This window comes from Camelus bactrianus, chromosome 13 (assembly GCF_048773025.1).
Source record: "Camelus bactrianus isolate YW-2024 breed Bactrian camel chromosome 13, ASM4877302v1, whole genome shotgun sequence".
Lineage (NCBI taxonomy): Eukaryota > Metazoa > Chordata > Mammalia > Artiodactyla > Camelidae > Camelus > Camelus bactrianus.
Window position 1 is genome coordinate 16,097,807 of NC_133551.1, and position 26,876 is coordinate 16,124,682.

At 38.9% G+C, this 26,876-nt stretch overlaps 1 protein-coding gene across 1 annotated transcript in view; it reads left to right on the plus strand.

Annotated features, from left to right (window-relative positions):
• The window catches only part of LOC105075495 (uricase), a 116,979-nt gene that overhangs the window by 17,895 nt on the left and 72,208 nt on the right, over positions 1–26,876 (plus strand). The window lies entirely within an intron of this gene.

Consider the following 26,876-nt stretch of genomic DNA (forward strand, 5'->3'; position numbering starts at 1 on the left):
GATTTTTTTCAAAAAGAAATTCATTTTAGAGTAAGAGATTTACTAAGTATATTGGACCTGGGATTGTGAATATCATAAAGCCCATCATTAAGAAAAGGAAGACTTGACACACCCAAGTGCCACAGGAATTATGCTTCTTAATGTTCAGAATGGACAGCTGTTTTATGTTCCAGATTGTTTTGCCTTAAAGGAGGCATTTGGTTAATTTCATCTTTTCATTCACTCTTGTTTGGAAGGTAAAAAGACTCTGATCTATAAAAACCATGGATTCACTTTATTAGTCTTTTCTGTATTCATTTAGTGCCCATCTCTTAGGAATTCTAAGGTATCCACCAGATGGTCGTGTTAAGCCTTGCAGCTCAGCACAGAGGTTGTGAGCAGAGCCAGCCCTTGGAGCGGGCAGTATGTACTTCTGCACACAGCTCCTTAGGCAGTACCAGCTGACTCTCTCTAGAGTTTCCATATTTGAATTTTCTATTTGCTGTCCCTCTATTTCTGTATCCTTCTTAGGGTCAACAGTAAAGAAAGAGGGAGTTGATGATGGGCACTTGGGTTGTTGATGGGGGACTTGGCTGGTACCCTCTCTCATCCAGTTTCTTTCCTGTCTACCTGGTTCAGAACATCTTTTTTTCTCCTTTGCTTTTTCAGCAGCAAAGTTAAAGTGGGAACCAAGTGTAGATTTGGCCGTGGGCACTCCCAGGTAGAAAGATACCATCACTTCCCTTTTGTAGTCACAGGAGCCGAGTCTTCAGTGACTTTTCTGAGGTTATGCACTGTCTGCAGCAGCAAGACCAGTTCTGTCTGAAGCTTTCGCCATTATACTGTGCTATAAAAAGCACATAACACAGTCTGATACTTTTATGTCACAGTTGAAGTGTCACGGGATTTCATTTGATAAGAACCTTAAGTCCTACACATAAATCTCTCTCAGGTCAGTGACCCTTTGTGGGTTTTTTTTGTTTTGATTTTTGGGGTTGGTTTGTTTGTCTTTTTCCTGTAACTCACTTTGGGTTCACCCAAGGCAAATATTTCTAGACCAGCTGGTAAGAAAAGACACTGTGGTGTAGTGGGAAAAGCACAAGACTGGGAATCAGGATCTCAGTTCTAGCGGGGACCTTGTTGCTGACCAGCTGAATCAAGACCTTATGCCTCACTTTCTTGGTTTATAAACTGGGGGCATCGCATGAAATGACCTGTAGCAATACTTTCAGCTTTAATGTTCTATTTAGGCTGAAGACCTTTGGTCCCTCCTTTCTACCTTTCTGAATAATGAAATATAAAGAAACATAAGACCGGGTTAGTACATGTTGTATCTGAGCTACGTTGAATCTAGCCAACCTACCTAGTTTATAGAGGGAACTAAGGAAGCACAGATAAGTCAGTTTACTTGCATAGATCTTACAACTAATTAAAAGCAGAAACCTGACATATTTATCAATTGTGAATTTTTTTCCCTTGGAAAAATTCCCTTCATTATCCTGTGGTGATGGTAGTGGTGGTGGGTGTAGAAGAAACGGAAGTTTTCACAAAAAAGTGGAACTTCTATTTCTGCTGAGATGGAACTGCCCATTTTTATATTTCCTGCATATCTCATGCCAAAATATTGGTGGCTGTTGTGCAGAAGCGTGTGTTGGTTGCTTTAGGATTAAACCCAGACCAGAAACTCCTAGAGAAAAAGACTACCCTGTTCTTTAAGAAACTAACACCTTTAATTTTTCCTTCTGACTTCACTTTTAAAATCATGTTTATTGTTCAAACTGTAAAGGAGGACAGAAAAAAATCTGTTAAGACCCAGGAGTTCCAGCGTGGGTTTTTGGAAAATCTGTCTGATGAGTGGCATAAATTAATATGAAATGATAACACTTTGCTCCCCATACTAGTTTTCTGCTCTGAAATGAGTGTTATCTAAGCATGAATGCATCGCGCTCTCAGAGGCTGGCTCTCCCTGACTTCTGTCTCTTTGAACAGTGTCACTATCCCCAAGTTACTGACACTTCAAACTTGAGTCATCTTTGACTCCCTCCCTTTCTCTCATACATTGAAACAGTCACTAAACTCTATAGATTCCTTCTTTACCATGTATCTTACATCAGTTTTCCTTCTTCACTCCTATTTCTCGTATACGTCACATAGAGTCATATTTTGTGAGCAAGTAAGAATTTAGGTTTGCATATGATATCAAAATGAAGTGACACAAATGAACTTATTTACAAAGCAGAAACAGACTCACAGACATAGAAAACAAACGTATGGTTACTGGGGGGAAAGGTGGTGGGGAGGGATAAATTGGGAGTTTAGGATTTGCACATACTACTGTCTATGAAATAGATAAACAACAAGGTCCTACTGTAGAGCACAGGGAACTATATTCAATACCTTGTAATAGCCTGTAATGAAAAAGAATATGCAAAGGACAATATATATATGTATAACTGAATCACTATACTGTACACCAGAAATTAACACAACATTGTAAACTGACAATACTTCAAAGAAAAAAAGAATATAGGTGTGGAGTCAGGCAAAACTGGTTTGAGTCCTAGCCCTGCTGCTTACTACCTATGTGTCCTTGCTTAATTTCCCTGACTCTTAATTACCTTATCTGTAAAAAGGGAATTATTATTTTGGCCTCAAAGAGTTGTTGTGAGAATTAAATGATGGAATGTATGTAAACACTCAATAGAGTTCTAGCACACAGTAAGTGTTCAACACATAATAGTAATTATTACTGTTTACTCCTTGTTCATCCTGCTTCCTCTAGCAGGTCAGTCCTCTTAAAGCCCATCTCTGACATTCTTTCTTCCTTACTCCCAAAGAGAGGCCTCTTCTGCAGCATTTACTAGCTGTGTGACCTTGAGCATGTTTCCCAACTTCTCTCTGCCTCAGTTTCCTTGTCTGTGAATAGAGATAATAGTATCTACCTCAAAAGATTATTATGAAGCTTATATTATTCAATATTAATTGTTAATATTTTAAAGCACCTGGCACACAATAAGTTACTACTAATTTTTGATAAGCATAAAACCTATGCTGTCTTCTTACATTTGCTATTTTATAAACATGCTCTGTATTGATTCCTTTGGTCTTGGTGTTCTTCCACCTGGAAGGCAGGGTGGTTTAATGCAAGGAGTACTTGCAGCCCAGGGAGAGTGATGGGTTTTGCTTACGTGCCGGCTTTGACTTAGTAGTAGTGGTTACCTGGATTACTTGCAAAAAATCTGAAGTTTTGTATGGTTTCAGTGAGAAGTCAGCTAGTTTTGTCTCCTGTGGGCCCTGGTGGAAGAAGTGGAGACATATCCTTGTATTTTGCCACAATAAAGAAAAGGTCATAGTCACTTATAAGACTCACAATGTTTTCATAATAAAAATAAATAGTTTAGGGTGAAAGATAAATTTTCTGAATACTCAGGGCTAAGGAAAAGAATTTTCTATGGCTCTCCATTTTATTTCCTTTTTAACATTCTTCTGATTGCTTTATATACTTGAATTGATTTATTCCTCATTTATATATGGCATTATAATACAGCATTTTCTGAGGTGGGTACTACTATTGTCCTCATCTCCTTTTTACAGATGAGGAAGCAAACATAAAGAAGTCAAGTAGCTTGCATGAGATCATGCAGTTAGTTAATGGTGGGGCTGGTATTTGAAACCTGGACAATCTGGCTCCAAGTCTGTACTTTTGGCCACTCAACCAAATGTGACTTTTGGTCCTTTGGTTATTTTTAAGTAAATCAATTTAATTTAAAAATAAGGTAACAATGCAATTTCAATAAATTTGATTCAGTATTTTCAGACAATTCTGTAAAGGACCAAATCACTTTTCAAAGCTGTATCTCTGAAGTTTGGTTTGATCTTTTTTTCTTTTTTTTCACTCAATGATATTTTCTTTTCTTTCTTTTTTTTTTTGTGTGTGTATATGTTTTTATCAAAATATAGCCAGTTTACAGTGTTGTGTCAATTTCTGGTGTACAGCATAATGCTTCAGTCATACATGAACATACATATATTCATTTTCATTTTCTTTTTTACCATAAGTTACTACAAGATATTGATTTGCATTTCTCTGATAATTAGCAGTATTGAGCATTTTTTCAGTGATGGATTCAAACCACTTCTTGCAGAACCCAAGGGTTTCATAGAAGTTTTTCTGGGGTCTGAGGGCTGGTATGTGGTGGGTGTAAAAGGGGCTCTGAGTCTCTACTTTCATTTCAACCAGGGTAGCCTTATGTTATCTCTTTAAAATTTGGGATTCTAAATAAGATTTATTTTGAAGAAAGAGAATTTTGCCTTTAAAAATTGAGAAATCACTGATCGAGATAAATAAATGGACAGCATATTTTGGGGTACCTCTTACTAAGTACTATTTCTGGTCAGTGAGCTGCCAATGTGAGTTTGGCAGCAGTGTGTGCAAAATTATATTTCTGAAAAGAAGCTGGAGTGCAAATAATGCTGCAGTTATGGTCATATACACACTCATTAATGGTCAGTGGCACAAAGGGCAACAATAATTTTCTCTAACAAAAACTGGAGTGTCCAGCCTAAACTCACATAGTAGTCATGAGGTTATTCCTGGACTCATTTCTTGAATTTTAGTGATTTATATGTTGAAACAAAGCATTAGGTCTCCTTGTAAATTTCCCCCTCGTTTCCCCTCCCCACTGCCCCAGTTTCCTTGTCTTTGGTCTTAGTCAAGAGCACATGTTTAAGCTCTCTTACTCATGCATAATAGAAAAAAGAATTATATGTGGCCTCAGTGGATTTTGTAGTCTTTTGAGCATTCAACTTTTTTTTAAATCCTGCTTTTTAATAGTAAGGCGTGCCCAGATTATCCTGAGATTGGAAAAATTGTAATCTACTTTTCATTAAATTAAAACACACGTCAAATGTCAAAAAATAATCAGTATCAAGGCTGCAAAGATCAAAGAGCTTTATCTGAGGTCTTAAGAATTGCAATTCAGGAGATACAGATTTGGGTAAAACCAAAAGTGTATTCCAGGAAAGAGAAAGAGTCAGGGGCTTATAAAGGCAAAAGCCACAAGGTTGTTAAAATAGTCTGGCAGGAATTATGATTGACTCTGACACAAAAAAGGAAATATTTGTCCTTAAGGGATAAGCTGTCATGAGTAATTTTAGAGAGAGGGTCCAATCCAGTAAGCATTTTGAGTTTCTGGAACACTGGGAAGATGTTCTGGATGCATATGTTAAGACAATAAGTGGTCAAAATTCAGATTTCATCCGGGCTGAGACATTTAAGTCACACTTTCTCAACAGCCTCTCAGCTCTGTTTTAGAGAGCTCTGTTAGCAGTGCTGACTCCATTTTGATTTTCCTTTCACACAACTTTGGTTTGGAATAGAGGGAGAACTGAAAAGGAGATAAGCAACACTAGGAAGAATGTGCCTTGGATTTACTTCTTAGAATCCAAGGAGGGCCCTAAACATGCTCTATTTTCTCCAGAACCCACTTGTGAACATGCAGATTATTGTTTCAGCCAGGGTCCTGGATTAGGCTTTTAAGGGTATGCTTCCGAAAGATCATCTGTCTTCAAGAAAGGTACAATTCTACTAGCAGCCAGTTTTTCTCTATCACAGGAATCAAGAATGCCGTACTGTTTATTCAGAACTTTGAGTGTGTAGCTTATTTGGCCTTGGGATGCATTGCATTCCTATCCTGTAGAGGATTTCCTCTTCTAACTATGATTTGCTTTAGGTGAATGGCATTTAAAGTGACTTTACAGGGAAGGATATTCAATATCTTGTAATAACCTATGATGAAAAAGAATATGAGAAAGAATGTGTGTGTGTGTGTGTGTGTGTGTGTGTGTGTGTGTGTGTGTGTGTGTGTGTGTACATACACATACATACAGGAGAAAGTCAGCCTGGTATTAACATTCCATGTGGAAAATCTACCAAATAGTAATGCACATAGGGAATAACTGAGAGTTGATTTTACAAGCAAAACTCATTACCCTGGTTGATTTGTGATTCAGTTCAGCTGTAACTCTAATCTCCATGGCATACCTTGTCAATACCTTTATCTCTCAGAGTGAATTAATAGGATACTGATAGAACAGGAGAAGGGAAATCCTCAGTTCCTACCACTGGCTCTTCCAGCAAAGCCCTGAATACCTGCAGACTCACTTTAAATGCAGTAAGATTTCAATTCCTGCAAAGCAAGTTGTAGAATGCCAAAGCTATAGAATTTACATGGCTGCTTTTTTTCATTTAAAGTTATCTTTTAAAAAGCATTCTTGAAAGAAAATCTTCCTATGGAAGGCAAAATTCTGATCTGAAACAAGTTTGGATTGAGTGAATATTCAAACAGAACGCCTTCCCATAGTGTTTTATAAATGCATTTGTGTTGAGTTTCTTGCAAGTTCAGTTCAGAGGTAATGAGTTTTGGAGAAGTTGGACCAAGTAGTCAAAAGGAAAATTATGCTGGCTCTTTTTTTTTTGGGCGTGTGATGACGATTCGTAACTATGATTTAGCTAATGAAGTGGACTCTGCAGTTTTTCTGAGCAACACTGCCTCCTTGTGTAATGAGAATTACCTTCTAGCCCATAAGTCTATATAATTTAAAAATACATATTTTCATTTGAATTTAGAGGCTTACGTAACCCAAACCAGAGGGTGCCCTCACTGAAGAAAATCTTTGTGCCTAATTTTGTTAGTTTCTATTGATAAGACCCACTGCCTTGTTTTCAGGGCCTGTTTGCCCAATTTGACGTTATCTATTCTTTTTTGCTCTTACTCCTAATCCCTCTCTAAAGAGGTGAAAAGCAATAGAGAAAGCGGATGAAATACAAAGCAGTATTTTTGCTACTCATTACATCATCTCTGGAAATTTTCATTGGAAAGAAGGTAGAAACCTTTGGATAAATGAAACACTCCACTATTCAGAAGATTCAAATTATACAGATGTTCTAACTTCATCAAAAGCTTTATCCAAAGTAGTAAAGCCTAGTGTGTTTAAGTTATGTATTTTCCCACCTTTTCCTTACTTATTCTTGGTTCAGGAGGCTGGTGCTATTTGGATTCATGAACTTCACTCAACAGATATTTACGTGCATCTGTTAGAGTACCAGGCACTTCTTTAGATGCTGGAGATTCTGTGGAGAAAAAAAAAAAAAAAAACAAAAACAGAAAAATCCTTGCCCTCATAGAGCTTATCTAGTGAGGGAACTGATAAGTAAGATACTAAAGTGAAATATGCATTGACCCTTGAACAACGTGGGTTTAAACTGCACAGGTTCATTTATATGCAGAGTTTTTTCAGTAGTAAATACTGCAGTACTGGACGATTTGAGGTGGGTTGAAGCTGCAGACAGAGAGAAACTATGTGTTACACACAGATTTTTGACCGCCCAGAGGGTCAGGGCCCCTAACCCCCTCATTTTTCACCAGTTAACTGTATATTATTTTAGATGGTGTTAAGTGCTAAGGAGAAAAAATAAAATAGAGGAAGCAGTGAAGGCAGTGAAGGTCCAGAGTGAGGAGTGACATTACAGTGTCAGGGCAGCAGAGGGGGCCTTAGGAAGTGGTGTTTGTCGGGAGTGAGTGGAACAGCAGAAAGAGCAAACCACAGTGCGAGGGTATTTGGAAGGAGAATGGGCCACACCCAAGTAGCAGCAAGTGCAAAGGTCCTGGGAAGGAATGTGTGCCTGGCTTATTTGAGCGACAGCAAGAACGCCTGTGTGGCTGGAGCAGAGTGAAGAAGCAGTAGAGTCATAGAAGATGAGATCAGACAGGATCTTACAGCCTTTGTAAGGGTTTGGGGCTTTAGGTCATTGTGGGGTTTTGAGAGAGGATTGGGATTTTTTGACTTATTTTTTTAATAGAATGAAAATGGATAAAAGTGAAAGTAGAGTGGATGGCTAGAAGGTTGGATTTTGATTTTGTAATCATCCCATCATCTGTTCTGGAGTATGCATACCCCCGTGAACCCAGAATTTGTTAGTAATGTACAGGGGACTTGTCACGATCAAGGTTTGTTATTAATAATGAGTTATCATCTAATAAAGTTGAATACTGAGCAGGGAATAATGTTTAGAATTCTTAACAGTAATCAGCAAGGAAAATTTTTGTTTAAATAAGCAAATGATTAGATGTGGGGATAGAAATGCAAATGTGATTCTGATGAATATTCTGTGTTTGTAGAAACTTACCCCATTTTAGAAAATTATGACTTATGTAGAAACTTAGGACATTTAGGCATCGTTCATCCTCTAACAGAGCAATTTATTAATCTAGTCTAAAATTTTCATCTGGGAAGATCTTTTGACAAGAAATGGAATAAAAACTTGATCTCTTTCCTTTTACATATAAAAACCCAGCCTTCACGCCAGCCCTGCTTCCCAGCAGTCTTTATTTACCTTGCGACTGTTTGTGTTTTCCTAGAACTACTTTAAATGCACTGCATTGCCATTGTACTCAATTCCCTTTTTTAAAAAAATTAATGTTTGGAAAACTTTAACATTATTACCCAAAAGCTAGTCCCTGAAAGGAAACTGTGGTTTCTTTAAACACTGCTAGTAAGGGCTTAACACATCTTTAGATTTGCAGAGATCCCTTACATAACCCTTCCACACAGGAATCATTAATTTGATCATTAAAGTCTTTGATACTGTGGCTGCTGTTCAGCTAACACTGATGTGACAGCTCTCAAGGACACACACCTCCTGACCCCCGAGAAGACTCTGTCGGTGGCCTGAGGTAAGGAAAGCCTTCAGTGATCCCATGACTTAATACTCACACAAATCTTTCATTATTTGTTCATTTGGCATACATTTAGAGCACACCTACTGTGTGCAAGCTGCTGTGGGAGGTACAGATATTCAAGAATCAAAGGAACTAGCCTAGTAAATGTATGAATTATCTTCAATTTATTGTTTTCTACTGATAACAACTTTACCCCTGTCCTTAGGTATTATTGTTCATAAACTGAAAATGAATCCCAGTCACATAAACTATTACAAAAATAGAACTTCACGTACTCTGTATTGACCCTGGATTTGAGAATCACTGTCTCTTCTCCTCGGGCTTAGAAAAGAGAAGGATCTGTCGTCACTTATCTTTCTACCTCCCACGCATGCGTGAAGTTCTTAAACATTTATTTCATCTTGTCTGATCGTAGTTGCTGATTCTCCCTGATTAGCCAAGCTTGTTTGTTTGACACAAACCCAGTATTCGAGCCTTTGAGGGATTCCCCTGTCAATGCTAGGCCGGATTACCACCTGTGTCCCTTTAATTATGTTTCCTTGGATACCAGAAAAAAATTCAAGCTCTTTGCTTCTTGCTAAAGCATGAAATTTAGTAGGTGCTCACAGCCTTGCTCAAGACCCTTCTCCACTGCAGGCCTTCAGGGCCCCTGCGATGTCCCTAGGCTCCTGGTGGTCCCCTCAGGATCACTTGGTAGGTCTCCTTCCTCCCAGAGCAATCTGAGCCGCTCCAAACTGCCTTTCCTCCTTCTATCCTTCATCTAGAATTTTATAGGATAAAGTTTTGAGCAAATGAATCCTTGTGGATCTCCTCAAACCACAGTAAATCACAGCTTCCACCTTTGGGGTGGCTACTCCGTAGATGTATAATCTTAACATATTTTTAGAAGTGGAAGAAAACCTTAGAGCTTCTCTGGCTTTGTTTGCTTGTTTGTTTTAATTAGCATGATATTTGCTTAAAAGAAACCTTATTTGGAAATCCAGCATATGAAACAAGTAAGAGAGGAGCTGTGCTAGACGGAGGAGCAGTGGGTCCCCACCATCCTCCAGTTTCGCACTCTCCACATCCCCAGAGCACCCGAGAGACACCATGGAGACGCTCTCCCACAGAGACCTCTGCAAACTGCCTAATTTGCTGGGTGAGGATTGCCCGAGAGTTTCTTTCTGCATTCTTCCTCCTGCCTCTTGGAGGTCTGATCTCTGTTCTCCTAAACTTGAGGCTGTTATTTATCTGCCCCCAACCTACTTGGAGGGTGAGGTGCCAGCCCCCTGCAGTCACAGTCTTAACAACACTTCACCATGGTGAGTGTCATGAGGTTAGGCTTGATGGATAAGGGTCCTGGAAACTATGCCAAGAGCCTGCACACAAGTGCCAAGCTTTCTGTTGTTACGACATTACACTGTTAAAAATATTTAGCAAAAATAGAGACTTGTGAAAATGTTCTCCTTTCCAGTGACTGTGGTGAGAAAGCACTTCCCTGTGAGTTTGCAAAGACACAAAAATTTCTCATTCTCACTTCAGCTTTTGACCAGCAAAATCCAGCTGAATTTCCCTTTATAGCAATAGTCTCTGTCCCTGGAGGAATCTAAGCCCATTTTCATTACTTTAATGGAAGTGGAAGGGGGATTGGCACAAGGCTGATAATGGTGATCATATTTCGGAAAGGTCCATGTTAGAGAACAGATTGTTTTATTTACTTGGCCCACAGGACAATTTAGGACAGATAGAAGATAATCAGGAAGCTTGATGTAGGCAACTTAATTTAGTTTAGGCTTCTGATTTAAAAATAAAACCCTGTGTTTAATGGTGAGGGGAGAGTAGGGGAGCAAATAAAAGGTTCCTTTGTTTTTTATTGCTAGAAATTAGATTTTGCCATCATGTTAGACCACACCCTTCTGGGGAGGCAGTGGGTATAGCGAGTAGCACAGGGGCTTTGAAGTCCTTCATTCTTTTTTTTTTTTTTTTTAAATTTATGCTTTCTCCTTTCTACTTCCCTCCATCTCTCCTTCCCTCCCATCCTTCTTTCTTCCCTCAGCAATACTTTTAGGCTACTAAAATGTGCTTGGTTTGTTAGCTGCTGGGGTCACAACACTAAATTACACAGTATGGTGCTTATGGCCTGGGGAGGATTTGTGTCCCACCTTTGCCATTTGCTAACTGAGTGATCTTGGGCAAATCACTTAATCTCTTTGAGCTTCAGTTTTGTCTTTTATAAAATGGAAACAATAGCTCCTTACAGAGTAGCAACAGTTAAATAACTAAATGAGATAACATGTGTAAATTATCTCTGCAGAGTGCCTGGCACATGTAGGGGGCTCAAAAATGGAGCCTATTACAGATTGGCACCTGTACAGTCATCATAACCTAATGTTTAGGTTCATCTTCCCACATGCTATGAGGAATTCTCTGAGGGTTTTGGCATCTGGCTCTTAATTTCATTCTGCCTCAGACAGCAATTTGTAGGCCAACAATTGCTCCATCCCAGAGATCCTGAATTCTCAAAACCTCTTCCACACTCCAGCTTTTGTCCTTCGACCTCTCTCTCCAAATTCGCTCTCCCACTAAGTGGGATTTTCAGTTCCTTTGACATCTCTGGTCTCTGGATCTCATCTTAGCTTCCCAAACTGTCACCACTCCACACTCCATTCCATCCCCTTTTCCTCGCCAGCTTCATTTCCTTTCATGTTCCTCCTGCACACCACAGCCAAAGTTCACTGCCACAGTCTCACCCGGACATTACTCACTGCCTTGGCCATGGCAACCCATCACTCTGCGTCAGCCCAATTACTTGTTTTTTTCTTCTTATGCCTTTGGTTTACCTGTTGCTACTGGAGAAAATCGCTCAACCAAAACGACACTCATCTCCTTCAGTTTATACTTCCAGTGTTACTGTCTCCTAAATACTGCCCAAGGAGTTTTACAGATCTTCAGTTGGTTTGATTTTCCTTCCCTCCTGTACAGCTGCTCTAGCATGAAACCTTTACTGTCCTCCTTAAGCCCTCATCTCAACACTGACCTCCTGAAATCACCACCCCCCACACCATTCAGAGGTCATTTGTACATCCTTTTGTAACTGTCCAGCTGTCCAAGAAGAACATGCATTCTTACTCTTTTCCAAGACTCAGTCTGGGCCCTTGATTCTTTCCCTTCCCAACTTCTCTTGAGCCTGTCTGCACCAGTCATTTATTTCTCTCATCTGCCTCTCCCTTTTCATTGGCTCTTCATTAACCTTCAAACATGTTCAAGTCAGCCAGTCTTAGCCCAGTTCTCCTGGTCTGGTCTCTCCTCTGGGTACCACCCTGTTTCTCTCTTCTACTTCAGTGACAGATTTCTCAATAGTGTTGTTTATCCTCATTACTTTTACTTTGTTCTCTGTGATTTAAACTGTCACTAAAATTGGGCTTTGCCTCCACTCCTATACTCCTTTGGGGTCACCAGGGATCTCCTAAGTAACAAGGAAAATGGTTTCTTTAAGTTCTTATCCTTCTTGGCTTCTCTTTGGTTTTTGACACTGCTAACTTCTTCATTCGTCAAATTTTCTCCTTTGGTCACTCTGATGATAATTTCTTTTAGTTTTTCCTCCAGACTCTCTGAGGATTCTATCTCAGTTTCCCCTAATGGCTCCATTTCTGTCCATTCTTTAAATTTTGGTGATGTTCCCCAAGTTTCCGTGCTCCTCTCTTCATTTTCTTTATCTTCTCTTTGGATGATCTCATCTATATCCATGATTTCAACTCTGATATACAGGTTGGCGATTTTTAAATCTATAACTTCATTGCTGAATCCCTCTCAACTCTGCTCTCTCTGGATAACTGAGTAATAGCTAACTGGATAGGCTGCAGGCCCTTCACATTCAGTGGAGCCCACCTGCCCTTCCATAATCTGACCACCCATCCCTACCACTTCTCAGCTTTGATGTTAGATGCTTTTAGTAATTTCCAAGGTGAAAGAAACTAAGATCTTTGAAGGGTTCTCTTTTTTTCTCCTTCCTCTCCATTACAAGTAATTAGTTAACAAAAACCAGTAGTTAATAGTTATAAGCAATATCCTACCCCAGGCCTTTTCAGAAATTCAGGTTGCACCTGAAGAGTTTACATTACCCACGTAAGAAAGGGCTTGATCGCCAGGCTCATCCTGAGTTGAAGAGATGAAACAGAGAAATAGCCCCGAGCAGTGAGAAACCTGGCGCCTGGCAGACTTTGCCTTGTGTCAGGTCATATGTAGCAGAAAAGGAAATTTCCAGTGTTGTTTAAATAAGTTTCTAACATCCTTGGAATACAATTTTGCAGGTAAAGTCTAAAGCTGTTTACTCAAGACATTGCCTTGTTTTTTTGTTTTGTTTTCAGTTGAAAAAAAAATAAAAGGTAAGCTGGGCTTCTTGGTCAGCAGGGGGAGCGCTACTACTTTGCTCTGGAAGATTTTCACCAAGGCAACGACTGTCTCTAATATAGACCACATCCTAGCAACGAGGAGGAAAAAAACGACGATACGATCAATAAATCTGCTCCCTCGTGGTTGCAATTTTTAAAAATAACCTCTTTTGCCTTTGTAATTCGATAGTGTTTGCTTAGGAAGGTGTCATCTGCTGTCTTTTCATCTTCTCTGTCTTGCCTTTCAGCCACATTCTAATTAGAGAGAGGTGTTTATTTACTCCAAGAGAAAGGGTTTAAAATGGGTCACGGAGGCTAGTGTAACAGCACCTAGTCAGTATTTAGGCTGTGTCTATGTGACACAGAAACAAAGACACTATATTGCTCGTTTTATTTAAACTGGTCAATATAGTGAAAGGAATCAGTCAAACTGGATTTCCGTCTAAAATGACCTTTTGTTTGAGAGAGTTGATTCAAGGATATCAAACTGGGGACATAGCGTCCTTCTCAGACTTAGCTGGGGTGGAGCCTATCAAGCAAGGGTGGCAGCGTTGTGGGAAAAGAGGCAGGAGACCAGCCTCTCATCCGGGTTCCGCTCTGTGATCAGGGACAAAACATTTAACTTAACTCTGAACCATGATTTCTTATTTTATTAACATCATACATTTTTATGAAGAGGAAGTGAAGTGTTATAATAGATTTTAAAATACCTTGAAAGATCAGGAAATGTGTACGTAATAATTCACACAGAGACCTGGTTTGACACATCTGTATCTATAGATGCACACATAGTGCACATATACTCCATGTGTATATATGTGTATACATAGAGCTAAACAGATACATCCGTGTAAGAGATATATGTATGTATGTGAAATGTGTGTCTATAGATTTCATACATGTATATGAAATCTATACACATGTAGGAGGTAAAGAGGTAAAGACAATTCTTTCTGAAAGTATTGTACTGTTAATAATAGTTATTCCACTCACTCACTGAGAATAATAATAGCTTACAGGCAGAAATAATAAAGAATCCAGCACTCTACTGATAATCATTTACTTCTGAAAATTCTTATTTGGTGAGAACTTTGTTTCTCTTATTTCCTATGCACATTTTATAAGAAAGAAATTAAGAGATGACATTTTAACTAAAGCTTGTAATATACACCCATCCTTATCAAATAATATACCTGATTAGACACTTTGCCAGTTCACTTTTCCATTGTCTCATTTGTACCCTGAATAGAAGCATGTCATCAAAATGTTTTTGTAAGCATTTTGAGAGAAATAAATGATTTGAAAATATCTGTGTTTCCTAATACAGGGAAGTCTGGTTCAGTATGATGCAAAGTATGCTTTTTATTCACTTACTTTCTAAAATGGCTGATTTTTTTTTCAGTAGATTTTTCTCTCTTTCCAAATGACCATTTTTTTTTTAGTACTGAATTTGGAAGAAACAAATGGAGTAGCTTTCGTTTTTACCAACATCTTCTTCCATTTTAAAATGCAGTTTGATTTATTTGATCTGTAGCTGGTAAACTCAGCTGTTCAAAGTAAGATGCTAATGAAGTAAAAGAAATTTAATTCCTATGAGGTTTAGGTTTACACGTGACTATGGCCACAAACACATACATCCCTAATGTCCTACAAATAATTCATCCCACAAATAATTACTGCTGTCAAGAACGGAGATCAGACCATGAAATGTCATCCATATGTGGCAAACCTGTATTCATCAGTCAGAGACAACCAACTAAATTCCCTTACTCTACTTCTAAAGTGTTTTCGGTATCATCTAGGGGTAGTTCATTCACGATTTTATTTTGTATCTATGTAGTGCTTAGGAAACGTGACAGGTGAAGGATTCCAGGTATTTTAGTTGAACGCTGTAGGAAAACTGTCAAACCAGACAAAAAGCTGAAGTGCAGGGAAAAATATCCTGGCCTGGGAACCAGACATACTGTGTTTGAATCCCAACTCTTCCATTTACCACCTTCAAGCACTTAGACAAGTCACTTGGCATTTTCCAGCCTCGATTTTTTCATGGAAGTAGGGAGACAAATCCCCATCTCACAGCTTATTGTAGGGATTAAATAAGAGAATGTATGTAAAGTTCTTAGCATAAGGCTTGGCACAGAGTAGGTGCTCAGTAAATAGTAGCTATCTTTATCCTCCTCGTCGGTAGTGTAGCTTCTACTGAGGAGGTATTGTAAGAACTAAATGAATATGAATATAGACCACATTCTTTCTTGGACTGAAAATGTTTTGTATACCATTAAGCATTAAATTTGTGTAAGATATTACTATCTCAGTAGGAGAAAATGATGCTAAGAAAAGTTAAATGATTTTTTTTGTTGTTTATTAATTAAAAATTTGCTTGGCAACTTACTGTGTATTATGCACAAAATACTGGGTAGGTATCAAAAAGTCTCATATGAGACTTTCTCTTCTGGGTAAGATACAGTGGGCCATGGCAGGCCAAGGCTCCTCCCAGTACAGCAACTAGAGTAACATGGATAAATGATGAAAATTGTATTTTAAAGGCATCAAGTTGCTATGGAAACAATAAGGATTAGATGAACTAAAATTCCAGAGAGTAGAATCCTTTCCAAAGTGAATTGACACTGTCTAATATTTGTTCCGTAAAGCATTTGCTAATTCTGAGTGTGGGTTGAGGGGCTTGTTTAGGCAGAGAATCTCTTCTGGAGCAAAAAAGCCAAAACAAAACAGTCAAGTTCTTAGCAATTACAATGGGGTGATGTGACAAACAGGAAGGAGAAGACTCAAACACGTGGCAGATTTTCTCCATAACGTACTTGCTGAATTCTGGTGCTGTATAGGAGGCTACAGAACTAAAGCAAACGCTTCTAAAAGAGTGAAATCTACCTCCCTTAGTCTTGAAATGCTAAGGAAACAAAGGCCCTCTGGGGAGGACTTTGCGTCAAAATGCCTCCAGCATCTACTCAAGACATTTACCAGATTTTTAAGCTGTGGGGGTCAGGAGGCTGAAGAGATGGGCTGGAATTTCCCAGGGACAGAAATTCCTGGATCTCTGGCAGTCTTTCAGGCATGAGGCGTTGAAGACCCTTGGGTTTACAGTCTCAAGTCCAGGAGACCCAGACGCTAGGAACAGGGCAGGTCAGAAGTAGAGCAAGTTTTAGTAAAGCTACAGCTCAGGCCCAGTGCACCTCGGTTTCTTGTGTAATTAAATTGCCCCTCTCCTTACCCTCTCTGCCTAACAAAGGGAGAGGCGGGGCCCTCTCTGGTAGAAGATAACATTTAGAATCTTTGTATTTTTATGCCTAATGTCTGACACATAATATAAAATTAATAGACATGTGATAAGGCAATAAAATGTGGCAAATAATCAAGAGAAAAGGCAGATAACAGAAGTAGGCCCATTGATGATCTAGATATTGAAATCAGTAGTTGAGAACCGTAGATTAATTCAGAGCATATGGTGGAGGCCAACAAAGGAACCAACAATTCCAATACAGAGTAACTGTTACTTACGATTGATCTATGGTTTGTGGGGGAGTGTCCTCGATCAAGAGAAATTGTCCTGTTTCTCTCTGCCTTATGGGGTGGGGGGTGGTAAGAGAAGGGGAAGAAGGGTCTTTGGACTGTACAACAGGACCAGGGCCTCACGTACTGGATTGTGAATGAGAATAAATCTAGATTACCAAATCCAAAATTCCAAAGAGGAGCCAAGGAGTACAAGCAAAAATTTGGGGAATCAATAACTCAAATGTGAAGGTGAAGACGAAAGACTTACTCTGATCCAGCGTGCAACTGAAGCAGCACACAGGAGGCAGGCTGGAAAGGATAGACTTGAGAAATACTAAGGAAGTAGAGTCAAGGGGAGGTGGTGATTGTTTGGATGAGTGAATGAAGGGAAGAATCTATGGTGTCTTCAAAGTTGGGTTACTGGATGAGTGATTCCTAGGCAGGGGGAAACCAAGGAGGAGGAGATCTGAAGAGCAGAAAGGAGGCTTGAATATGAGACATTTTAAGTATCATCCAGGTGGTGATGTTCACTCTGTATTATTTTACACACTCATATGCACAAATACACATACAAGTGAGAACTTGGTCAGAAATGTAGATATGGGTGTCATTAAAGAATAGTGGGTAACATTGCCCAGGGAGAATGTTTCAAGTGAGAAGAGATCCAGAGATAGAACTCAGAATAATATTGACACTGAGGGTTCAGACAGGGGAAAGGTTAACTTGAAAAGAGACCCTGGTAAAAAAAGAGATAGGAAGAAAATAAAGCAAAGTATCACAGGGACCTGGAGGAAGGCATGGCTTAAGGAAGGGGCACAGTCAATGGTGCAAACGCAAATATGCAAAAGATAAGATTAAAACTTATATAAAAAAAAAAAGCATTGGGAATTAGCAAGAGATTTCTTAGAGAAGTGACCACAAGATTCAGAGCTATCCCTACAAGTTTGATGAGGAAGGAAAGGAAAGGCATATGTCAGTGCTGGGAGAGGGTGAGGTGCTGTTGGACCTAGGCAGGTTTTTTTGTTTGTTTTGTTTTTCAGGTAGAAAAGACCTGAACATGCTTGCATGCTAAAGAGAAAGATCTAGTAGAAAGCAAGTGGTTGAAAGGTTGGGAGAAGATAAATAATGGTGTCAGGTCCTGGAGGAAATAGGAAGATACAGGATTTGATTTAAAAATAGGTGTAGAATGTATATACATATTTATATATCAGTAAGACACTATATATAATAATTCTCTCTGGGTGGAATTTTAATACAGTAATGTGGAATATCCCTAAGAGTTTTAGTGGAAGTGCTGTTAACAGCCAATATAATTTAACCCAAACTTAAATGCCAACTTTAAAGCTTTATTTTGGAAAGTGATTTTTCCAAAATACGTTGCCTTCTTAAACAAAATATTCGGAACATAATTCGACCTTTTCTTGATAACTCTTTGAACATCCATCATTGTCCAGTGCTATAATACTGCCATGGGCTCAGGAACATTTGAGGTCCTCGGGGCTGTTAGCCCCGTGCTAAGTGGCTCCAGACGGCTGTGCATTTAGAGTTCTTCTGTCCTCCCATCACGTGCTTTGTCACTTCTCTGCTGTTTTCAGTGTGACCTGACTCGCTGCTTCTCATATGCTGCCTTCACTTTGTACGCACCTGCTGGGTGAGGGCCTGGGAGTGAGTGGCTCCAACCATCCCCAAAGTGTAGACACAGACATGGGACAGATTGTTCAGCCATTCAGGTGCCTTTATGCTGAGCCCTGGCCCAAAGGAGCTCGGGCTTTTGGGTATCCAGGTACCCCCTGGGCTTCCAGTGGGAGCTGAGGATGCTGCAAGTCTGATTTCTAGGACATAGATACACTACTGGCAAGCCCTCCAGCTTGGCACAACCTCTCCTCATCTTCCTTCTGGAGGCGTGTACACCTGAGTCATCAGGAGGCTCTGATTATACCCTCATCTGCATATGGTACTGCTGGAAATGAGTCATGAAATCTGACTGGTGTTTTATTTTTGTTTTTTGTTTTTCTGTCGATAAGGCCAAATTATTTCATCCCTGGTAGAAATGGCTGGATTTTAATAGCTTCTTTTCCTGTTCTCTAGGAACCAGCTACCCATGACACAGATTATCCCGTAGTTAGAATCTTTGTCTAATAGCCCTGGTAGGAAATATACCTCTCTCTCTCTCTTTGACTGAGTAGCCCACCTACACAGACATGCACACAGGTACCCACAAGAGCAGAGGCAGAAGCCAGGTGGTGACTGTTGCTGCTGCCTCCCCTGCAGTCGGGCCTGTAACTGACACCCTATTAATAGCAGGGATGGTTTTGACTAATTCTTCCGGCTCCTTCTGCATTCCTAAAGTCTCATAGAGGTAAGAGGGAGCTGGTTCTTGCGGGGTTCAGAATTATGAAGGAAACCAGAATGTCACCACAAAATATGTCACTTTGGCAAAAGGATTATTTTAAGCTAAAGGCACTTGAAAAACAGCAAATGCAAGAAGGATGATCTGACCTACCCTTCTCTTCTTAAAAGCAGGGGATAAAACTCCCATGTGAAAGATGGTCTCCCTGCACTGGGGAAAGGAAACATCCTAGTCAGCAGAAGTGGAGAGCTGAGGCTAAGAGAATTCTCTACTAACAGACCTCGTTAAAATGACTCTTTTCTTCCTTGAGCCTCCCCGTATTTTTAAGTTACTTTTCCACAATTGCTTCTAATTGTTCAACCAGGTATAAAAGCATATGGGTTTTGCTACTTCTTTGGTCTTCACTTCTTTATGAAGGCCCTCGTGTTACATAAAACTTATATTAAATAAAACTTGTATGATTTTCTCCTGTTAAATCTGCCTCATGTCAGTTTAATTTTTAGACTTGACTGGAAACTCTAAAGGGGCAAAGGTAGTTTTGCTTCCCCTACAATTACCTCTGAAAAATAATAGCTTTGCCTCTGTTAAGAAGTGGTCAGAATTTTCTGTTGTCCTCTCCTTTGAAATGTCAGGTAAATGTGTAGAAGCAGAGGGTTGTGAAGCTATATGTCAGGCACAGACACATAGGTAGACTCACATTTTCAGAGGCAGATGTGACATAGGTGAGGTACTGGCAGGAGCTGCTGGTGGGTTTTTTGACAGTCAGCTGCCATTACATTACCAATGGCAAATGTTGCTGTCCAACGTTTATATAACAAGACCCTGCCTATTAAGTGTGCGGTGATTGTTAAATTGTCAATAATGAGATTCTGGAGGCTGTAAAAGTCAAAATAGCTTCCTGTTTCTCTCTCCTCAAAGCAATTTTTCCCCCTTGGGTGTTATGTAATAAACTTTGTGGGAGCAATTGGTTATGGTGGTAAAATCTACTTCCAAGTAAGAGAATAAAAGATTGAAATTGATGAAAAGCAGTTACATTTGATCAAAAATGATACCTTTTGTGTAAACAAATATGTGTGTGTGTGTGTGTGTGTGTGTATATATATATATACATACACATAGAAAATCATTTGAAAAATGTACATAAAGATATTAACAGTAGTTTTGTATGGGTAATGACAGAACTACTTTGAAAAGTATTAATTAGCTTTATAGCAGTATAATTTGCATACAATAAAATACATGAATTTTAAGCATACAGTTCGATGAGTTTTGACAATGTATACACCTCTGTAATCACTCCCACAACAAAAACTCTCCATGCCCCTTTTAATCAGTTCTGCCTCCCCAACTCTTCAGCCCGAAGCAACCACTAATTTGCTTTTTTGCACAAGGTATTTTGAATTTTCTTCCTTTTGCTTATCTGTATAATATTCTCCAGTGACCATATATCTCTTTTTCAATAAAGAAAAAAGCTACTTTAAAATTTAAGCTATTTGTGAGAAGCTCACAGCCAGCATAATACTCAGCAGTGAAAAGTTGAAAGCCTTCCCACTAAAATCTGGAACAAGACAAGGATGCCCACTCTCACCACTTCTTTTCAACATAATATTGGACTTTCTAGCCACAGCAAGAAAAAGAAATAAAAGGGATCCAAATTGGAAGAGAAGAGGCAAAATTGTCACTATGTGCGGGTGACATGATACTATATATGGAAAACCCTAAAAGCTCCGCACAAAACTACTAGAACTGATAAAGGAATTTGGCAAGGTAGCAGGATACAAGATTAACATACAGAGATCAGTTGCATTTCTTTACACTAACAATGGAATGTCAGAAAAAGAAAGTAAAGAAATAATTGCCTTTAAAATCACATCCAAAACAATAAAATACTTAGGAATAAATCTGACCAAGGAGGTAAAAGACTTATACATAGAGAACTACAAAAGACTGATTAAGGAGATTAAAGATGACATAAAAAAATGGAAAAGTATCCCCTGCTCTTGCATTGGAAGAATTACTATTGTTAAAATGGCCATACTACCCAAAGCAATCTGCAGATTTAACGTGATCCCTATCAAATTACCCAGGACATTTTTCACAGAACTAGAACAGATAATCCAAAAATTTATATGGAATCACAAAAGACCCAGAATTACCAAAGTAATACTGAAAAAAAAGAACAAAGCTGGGAGAATAACCCTCCCAGACTTTAGACAATACCACAGAGCTACAGTAATAAAAACAGCATGGTATTGGTACAAACACAGACATATGGATCAATGGAACAGATTAGAGAGCCCAGAAATAAACCCACAGACTTACAGTCAATTAATCTTCAACAAAGGAGACAAGAATGTACAATGGAGAAAAGAAAGTCTCTACAGCAAATGGTGTTGGGAAAACTGGACAGCCATATGTAAATCAATGAAGTTAGAACACTCTCTCACACCATACACAAAAATAAAGTCAAAATGGCTTAAAGACTTAAATATAAGACAGAACACGATAAGCCTCTTAAAAGAAAACATAGACAAACGTTATCTGACATAAATCTTACCAGTGTTCTCGTAGGGCAGTCTACCCAAGCAATAGAAATAAAAGCAAAAAGAAAAAAGGAACCTAATTAAACATACAAGCTTTTGCACAGCAAAGGAAGCCATAAGCAAAACAAAAAGGCAACCTACAGAATGGGGGAAAATATTTGCAAATGATGCAACTGACAGAGGCTTAATTTCCAGAATATATAAACAGCTCATACAACTTAATAACAACAACAAAAACCAACCCAATCCAAAAATGGGCAGAAGACCTAAACAAACAATTCTCCAATGAAGTCACACAAATGGCCAATAGGCCATCATTCAGAAGTCCACAAAGGATAAATGCTAGAGAGGCTGTGGAGAAAAGGGAGCCCTCCTACACTGTTGGTGGAAATGTAATTTGGTGCAGCCATTATGGAAATCAGTATGGCGATTCCTCAAAGAACTAAAAGTAGACTTACCATATGACCCAGCAATCCCACTCGGGCATATATCTGGAGGGAATTCTAATTTAAAAAGATACATTCACCCCAATGTTCATAGCAGCACTATATACAACAGCCAAGACATGGAAACAAACTAAATATTCATCAACAGAGGACTGAATAAAGAAGCTGTGGTATATGTATACAATGGAATACTACTCAGTCATTCAAAAGAATAAAATAATGCCATTTGCAGCAACATGGATGGATCTAGAGAGCATCATTCTAAGTGAAGTAAGCCAGAAAGAGAAAGAAAAATACCGTATGATACCAGTCATATGTGGAATCTTAAAAAAAAAAGAAAGAAAAAAAAAAAGACGACAGTAATAAATTCATCTACAAAATAGAAACAGACTCACAGACATGGTAAACAAACTTATGGTTACAGAGGGTGGGGGAAAGGGGCTGGGAAGGGATAAATTGGGAGTTGGAGATTTGCAAATATTAACTGCTGTATATAAAATAGATAAAAGCAAATTTCTTCTGTATAGCACAGAGAAGTATATTCAATATCTTGTAGTAACCTATAATGAAAAAGAATATGAAAACAAATATATGTATGTATACATATGACTGAAACATTATGCTGCACATCAGAAATGGACATATTGTAACTGAGTATACTTCAATAAATAAATAAATTTATTTATTTATTTAATTTAAAAATAATTTTGAAACTATGTTAAAAATAGGAAAGAAATTGCAAAAAATTAATCTATGATATAAGGTTATTTAAAAATTGATTTATATATCTCTCCCCCAACATATGCACCAAAAGGTAGGATTTCCATTTTCCTACTTTGCCCCCTGATGCTAAAGGACACCCCCATCCACCTACCCAGCCATAGTACAGACATTTAACTGACCAACTCAGACCAACCTTGCACCCAAAGTTGGGAACTCCCCACACTCTTCATGAATCAGTATCCTCTAGGGGCTATAACAATCTTCTCACCCAAAATGGAAAAAAGAGAGACAGCCTCCTTTTCAGAAGGTTGTAGGTATATGACATGACATTGATGTAATTTATTATTTAAGACGATCATTTAAATTACTCCTTTTCCTTTAACTCTGTTTGAAATACCTCCCAACCATCAAGTGGTAATTAAACACAGTGGAAGCCTAACGTGCTCCAAATATGTCAAAAAGATTGCTTTCTGTGGATAGCTCTCCTGCCAAACCAGTGGAAGCACTCGAAGATTACAGGAAATGAAGAAACAGCGGTGAATGACACAGGCAGGATCTTGGGATTAGGTTAGGATGCTGTAGACCTAGGAAGCTGGTGGCTTCTTTGCCTACAGCGATTTTGAAGATCCTAGAATAGGTATTGGGTACAGAGAGTACTTGCTTTAAAGCCAAAACAAATTATCAAATATTTATGGAACACCTGCCTGCCTAATATCCAGATACAAAGTCCTCCTTTGTACCAAAGCACCATGTAACTTTAGGTAATGCAGCCTAGTCACCCTCATGAGAACAAGCGATTTTATTTAGCTAACATTGCCCTAAGGGAGTAGGGATACAATAAATACTACTGCTCACCTTATGTCAGAACTTCACATATATTATTTTTCTTAATTTTCTCCATTTCACAGATGAGGAAATCAAGGCTTTGAAGTCTTAAGTAAGTTGCCTGAGGCTGCACGGAAAGCAGCAGAACTGGAATTTAAACCTCCAAAGCCCTGCTCGCATGAAAGCCTCATGCCTGTTTGCTCTGCAAATAAAGGCAGCAGCGCCCTTTAGTCTGCTTATTAATCTTGTATTGAAAGCCTTTGCAGAGAATTCTCGTGGCTGGTTGTAAGGCTGATGCTTGCACCTTCCTCTTCTCTGCGAATATTTCTTCCATTCATTTCCTCTTGATTGCTCAAGTGTGAGATCAAGTAAAAACTGACTGGTTTTTATTTATTTGTCTACTTGTTATTGAGAAAACACTATCACCATGGAGAAAGGGAACAATTCAAATAAATGTCTTTCTCGGTTCCTTTGCTCTGTTGACACCAACCTGTTAGACTGATTTCTTCACGGAGGAATTGGTTCGTTGTTAGAAAGTGGTGCAGACAGAGCAACTGCTTTTCCCTCAGCCTCTGAATTAATAAGATTAATTAATATAGTTCATATTTATTGTTGTTCTGGTAGTTTTATGTGGAAGGTGGGGAAATTTTTTTATGTGCTAAGCACTAAGTGTTTTACATAGATTACCTCATTCCTATTATTAACAGTCTTGTTTTTCAATTTAGAAAGTGGCTTAGAGAGGTTAAATAATTTGTTGAAGATCATAGAGCTGGTAATTGCTCAAGGTCAGCAGAGCCAGGTTTCAAATCCAGGTCGTGTGATTCCAGAGCTGTTACGCTTGTACTACGCTCCTTCCCAAATTCAGCTGGGCTCTTATGGGTTGGCATACGGAAATCATTCAAGTAACATGAATATATTTGACGTTTCCTTCAAAGAGCTTTGCAAAAACTGTGAAGGAGGAAAAACAACAACAGAGATCAAACAATCTTAGAAATAAATGAGTCAAATGGAAAGAGAAGAAAACAGAGGCCTGTTAAGGAAGAGGGAGTGGAATGGGGTTGGGGACAGTGGGGATCTTTATTTTTTCCTTTTTAAAAATTTTTATTGGAGTATGGTCAGTTTACCATGTTCTGTTAATTTCTGGAGTATAGAATAGTGATTCATTTATACATAGATATATGTATATTCCTTTTCATACTCTTTTTCATTATAGGTTATTACAAGATATTGAATATAAATCTCTAACCATCACTGCTTAAGGCAGGGAGTTATGTTGATGCTTTAAAGGAGACTTGGCAGAGAGTTACAGGGCATGAGCCACTGTTTGGCTGGTGTGCGGCTTCTAAAAGTCTTTTGTAAAGAGAAGTGTCAGAAAGAATGGGAAGAGTGAGACTGAAGGGATGGGCTTTTAAAGTGATTAATTGGAAAGGACTATATTCATTTGCATGTAGAAGTGCTGACAAGATGGATGAGAAATCATTTTAATCCCTTTATGGTGCTGCCTCACGTAGTCCTGGTCAGGTAAGGTTATAACAGCTGGTCTGAATGGAGCACGAGTCTAATAAGGTCACAGTCATATAAGTCATAGTGACTGTTTACAATAGAAGACATTTTGTCCACCTGACCATACCCACCCAGCCACCTGCAGAATACTGGTGACAAAGGATTCTGAGTGAGAGAACTTGTGCAAATCCACTTCCATTCTCACACAAAGGCTTAGAGATACTTGCCAGTGTTCAATAACGGGATCTTTTAATGGTACATAAGCAAGTTTTTATTGAGCACCTACTGTATGTTGGGTTATGAGAATAACTATAGTTATTATTAACTTAGGCCTGAAATCCTGGTATCTTTTTAAATTTATTTATTTTTTATTTTTATTGAGTTATAGTCAGTTTACAATGTTGTGTCAATTTCTGGTGTACAGCACAATTTTTCAGTCACACATGAGTATGCATATATTCATTTTCATATGCTTTTTCACCATGAGCTACTACAAGATCTTGTATGTATTTCCCTGTGCTCCTGATAGCTTTTTAAAAAAATGTTTCTCACATTGATCTTTTCCTGTTTCACTTGTTACTGTCTTGGGTCAGGACCTCATAGCTCACATCAGGATTATTGTCAGAGCCTCCTAAAATGGCATAGGAAAAAAATTAATTAATTTACAACTGAAGGCACATCATTTAGTTCAAATCAATCACAAGGCTCAGACCCTACCAGAGACTAACTGCCCTTAAATCATTGCCTTGGTCTTGGTGTTCATCTGTCTTCTCAAGAACACCCAGGATTTGCCCATTGAGTTTAATTCACAGTTTGGCTTTAGTCCCACCTTGCATTGTGGCCCTACTCTACCTGTCCAGTCTCATTTTTCTCGAGTTCCCAAAGCACATCCTCTCCTCTAGATAAACCCAACTCCTGACAACTGTCTCCTCCTATGGTACTCAGATCTGCCTCTGAGACTTCGCTCATGCTGTTTCCTTCTCCTAGAACAACTTTCCTCCTGTTCCAACTGTCTACATCCCACCTATCTCTGCCTCTTAAATGAAGCCTTTTTGGCTGTTCCAGTTTTCATTTATCATCCCTCTCTGAGCCAATAGTGAAATTATAATGCCACCCATAAATTAGTGCTTAATTATAGAACTTCAGATTTGAAAAGGACTTTAAGGTCATACAATTATACTTAGTCTTTGTGCAAATCTCCTCTACCACAGCCTTCTCAGTGACCTTTTGCTCTTTGCTCAAATACAGATCTTATAAATACAGATCTCGCCGTCTTTACATTTATTCATTCATTCATTCAACTGATACTCAGTGAGCACACGATGTTCCAGGGATTGCACAAGGGGCTGGGAATTCAACAGTGAACAGGATACAAAAATCCTTGTACCATCATGAAGATAATATCACATAGTAATAAATGCTAAAAGAAAATAGAGTGTTGCATTAGAGAAAGACTGGAGATGCTAACTTAGATAGGGTGACCAGAAAAGGCCTCTCATAAGAAATTACCTTGATGCTGAGGTCCTTAACGATAAGAAGAGGCCAGTCACATGCACGTCTGGGAGAAAAGTTGTTCAGCCAGCAGGACCAGCAAGTGCATGGCTTTGAGGCGGGGTTGGGAAGAATGGCAGTGGGTGAGGTGTATGAATGGGTGGGAGAGCAGTGGGTGGGAGAGCAGTGGGAGGGTGGCTGGAGAGGAAGCCTGGGCAGAACCTGTAGAGCTTACTAGCAAGAGGTTTGTACAACACAGTTTGTACTTAATTTGAGCTGAATGTCATTTACTGTTTTCCATTCCTCTATCCTACCTCTGCCTCTAGACGTCATATAGATCAAGTATAAACACTCCTCTGGAGAATATTCTTTTATATATTCAAAGGTATCTATCC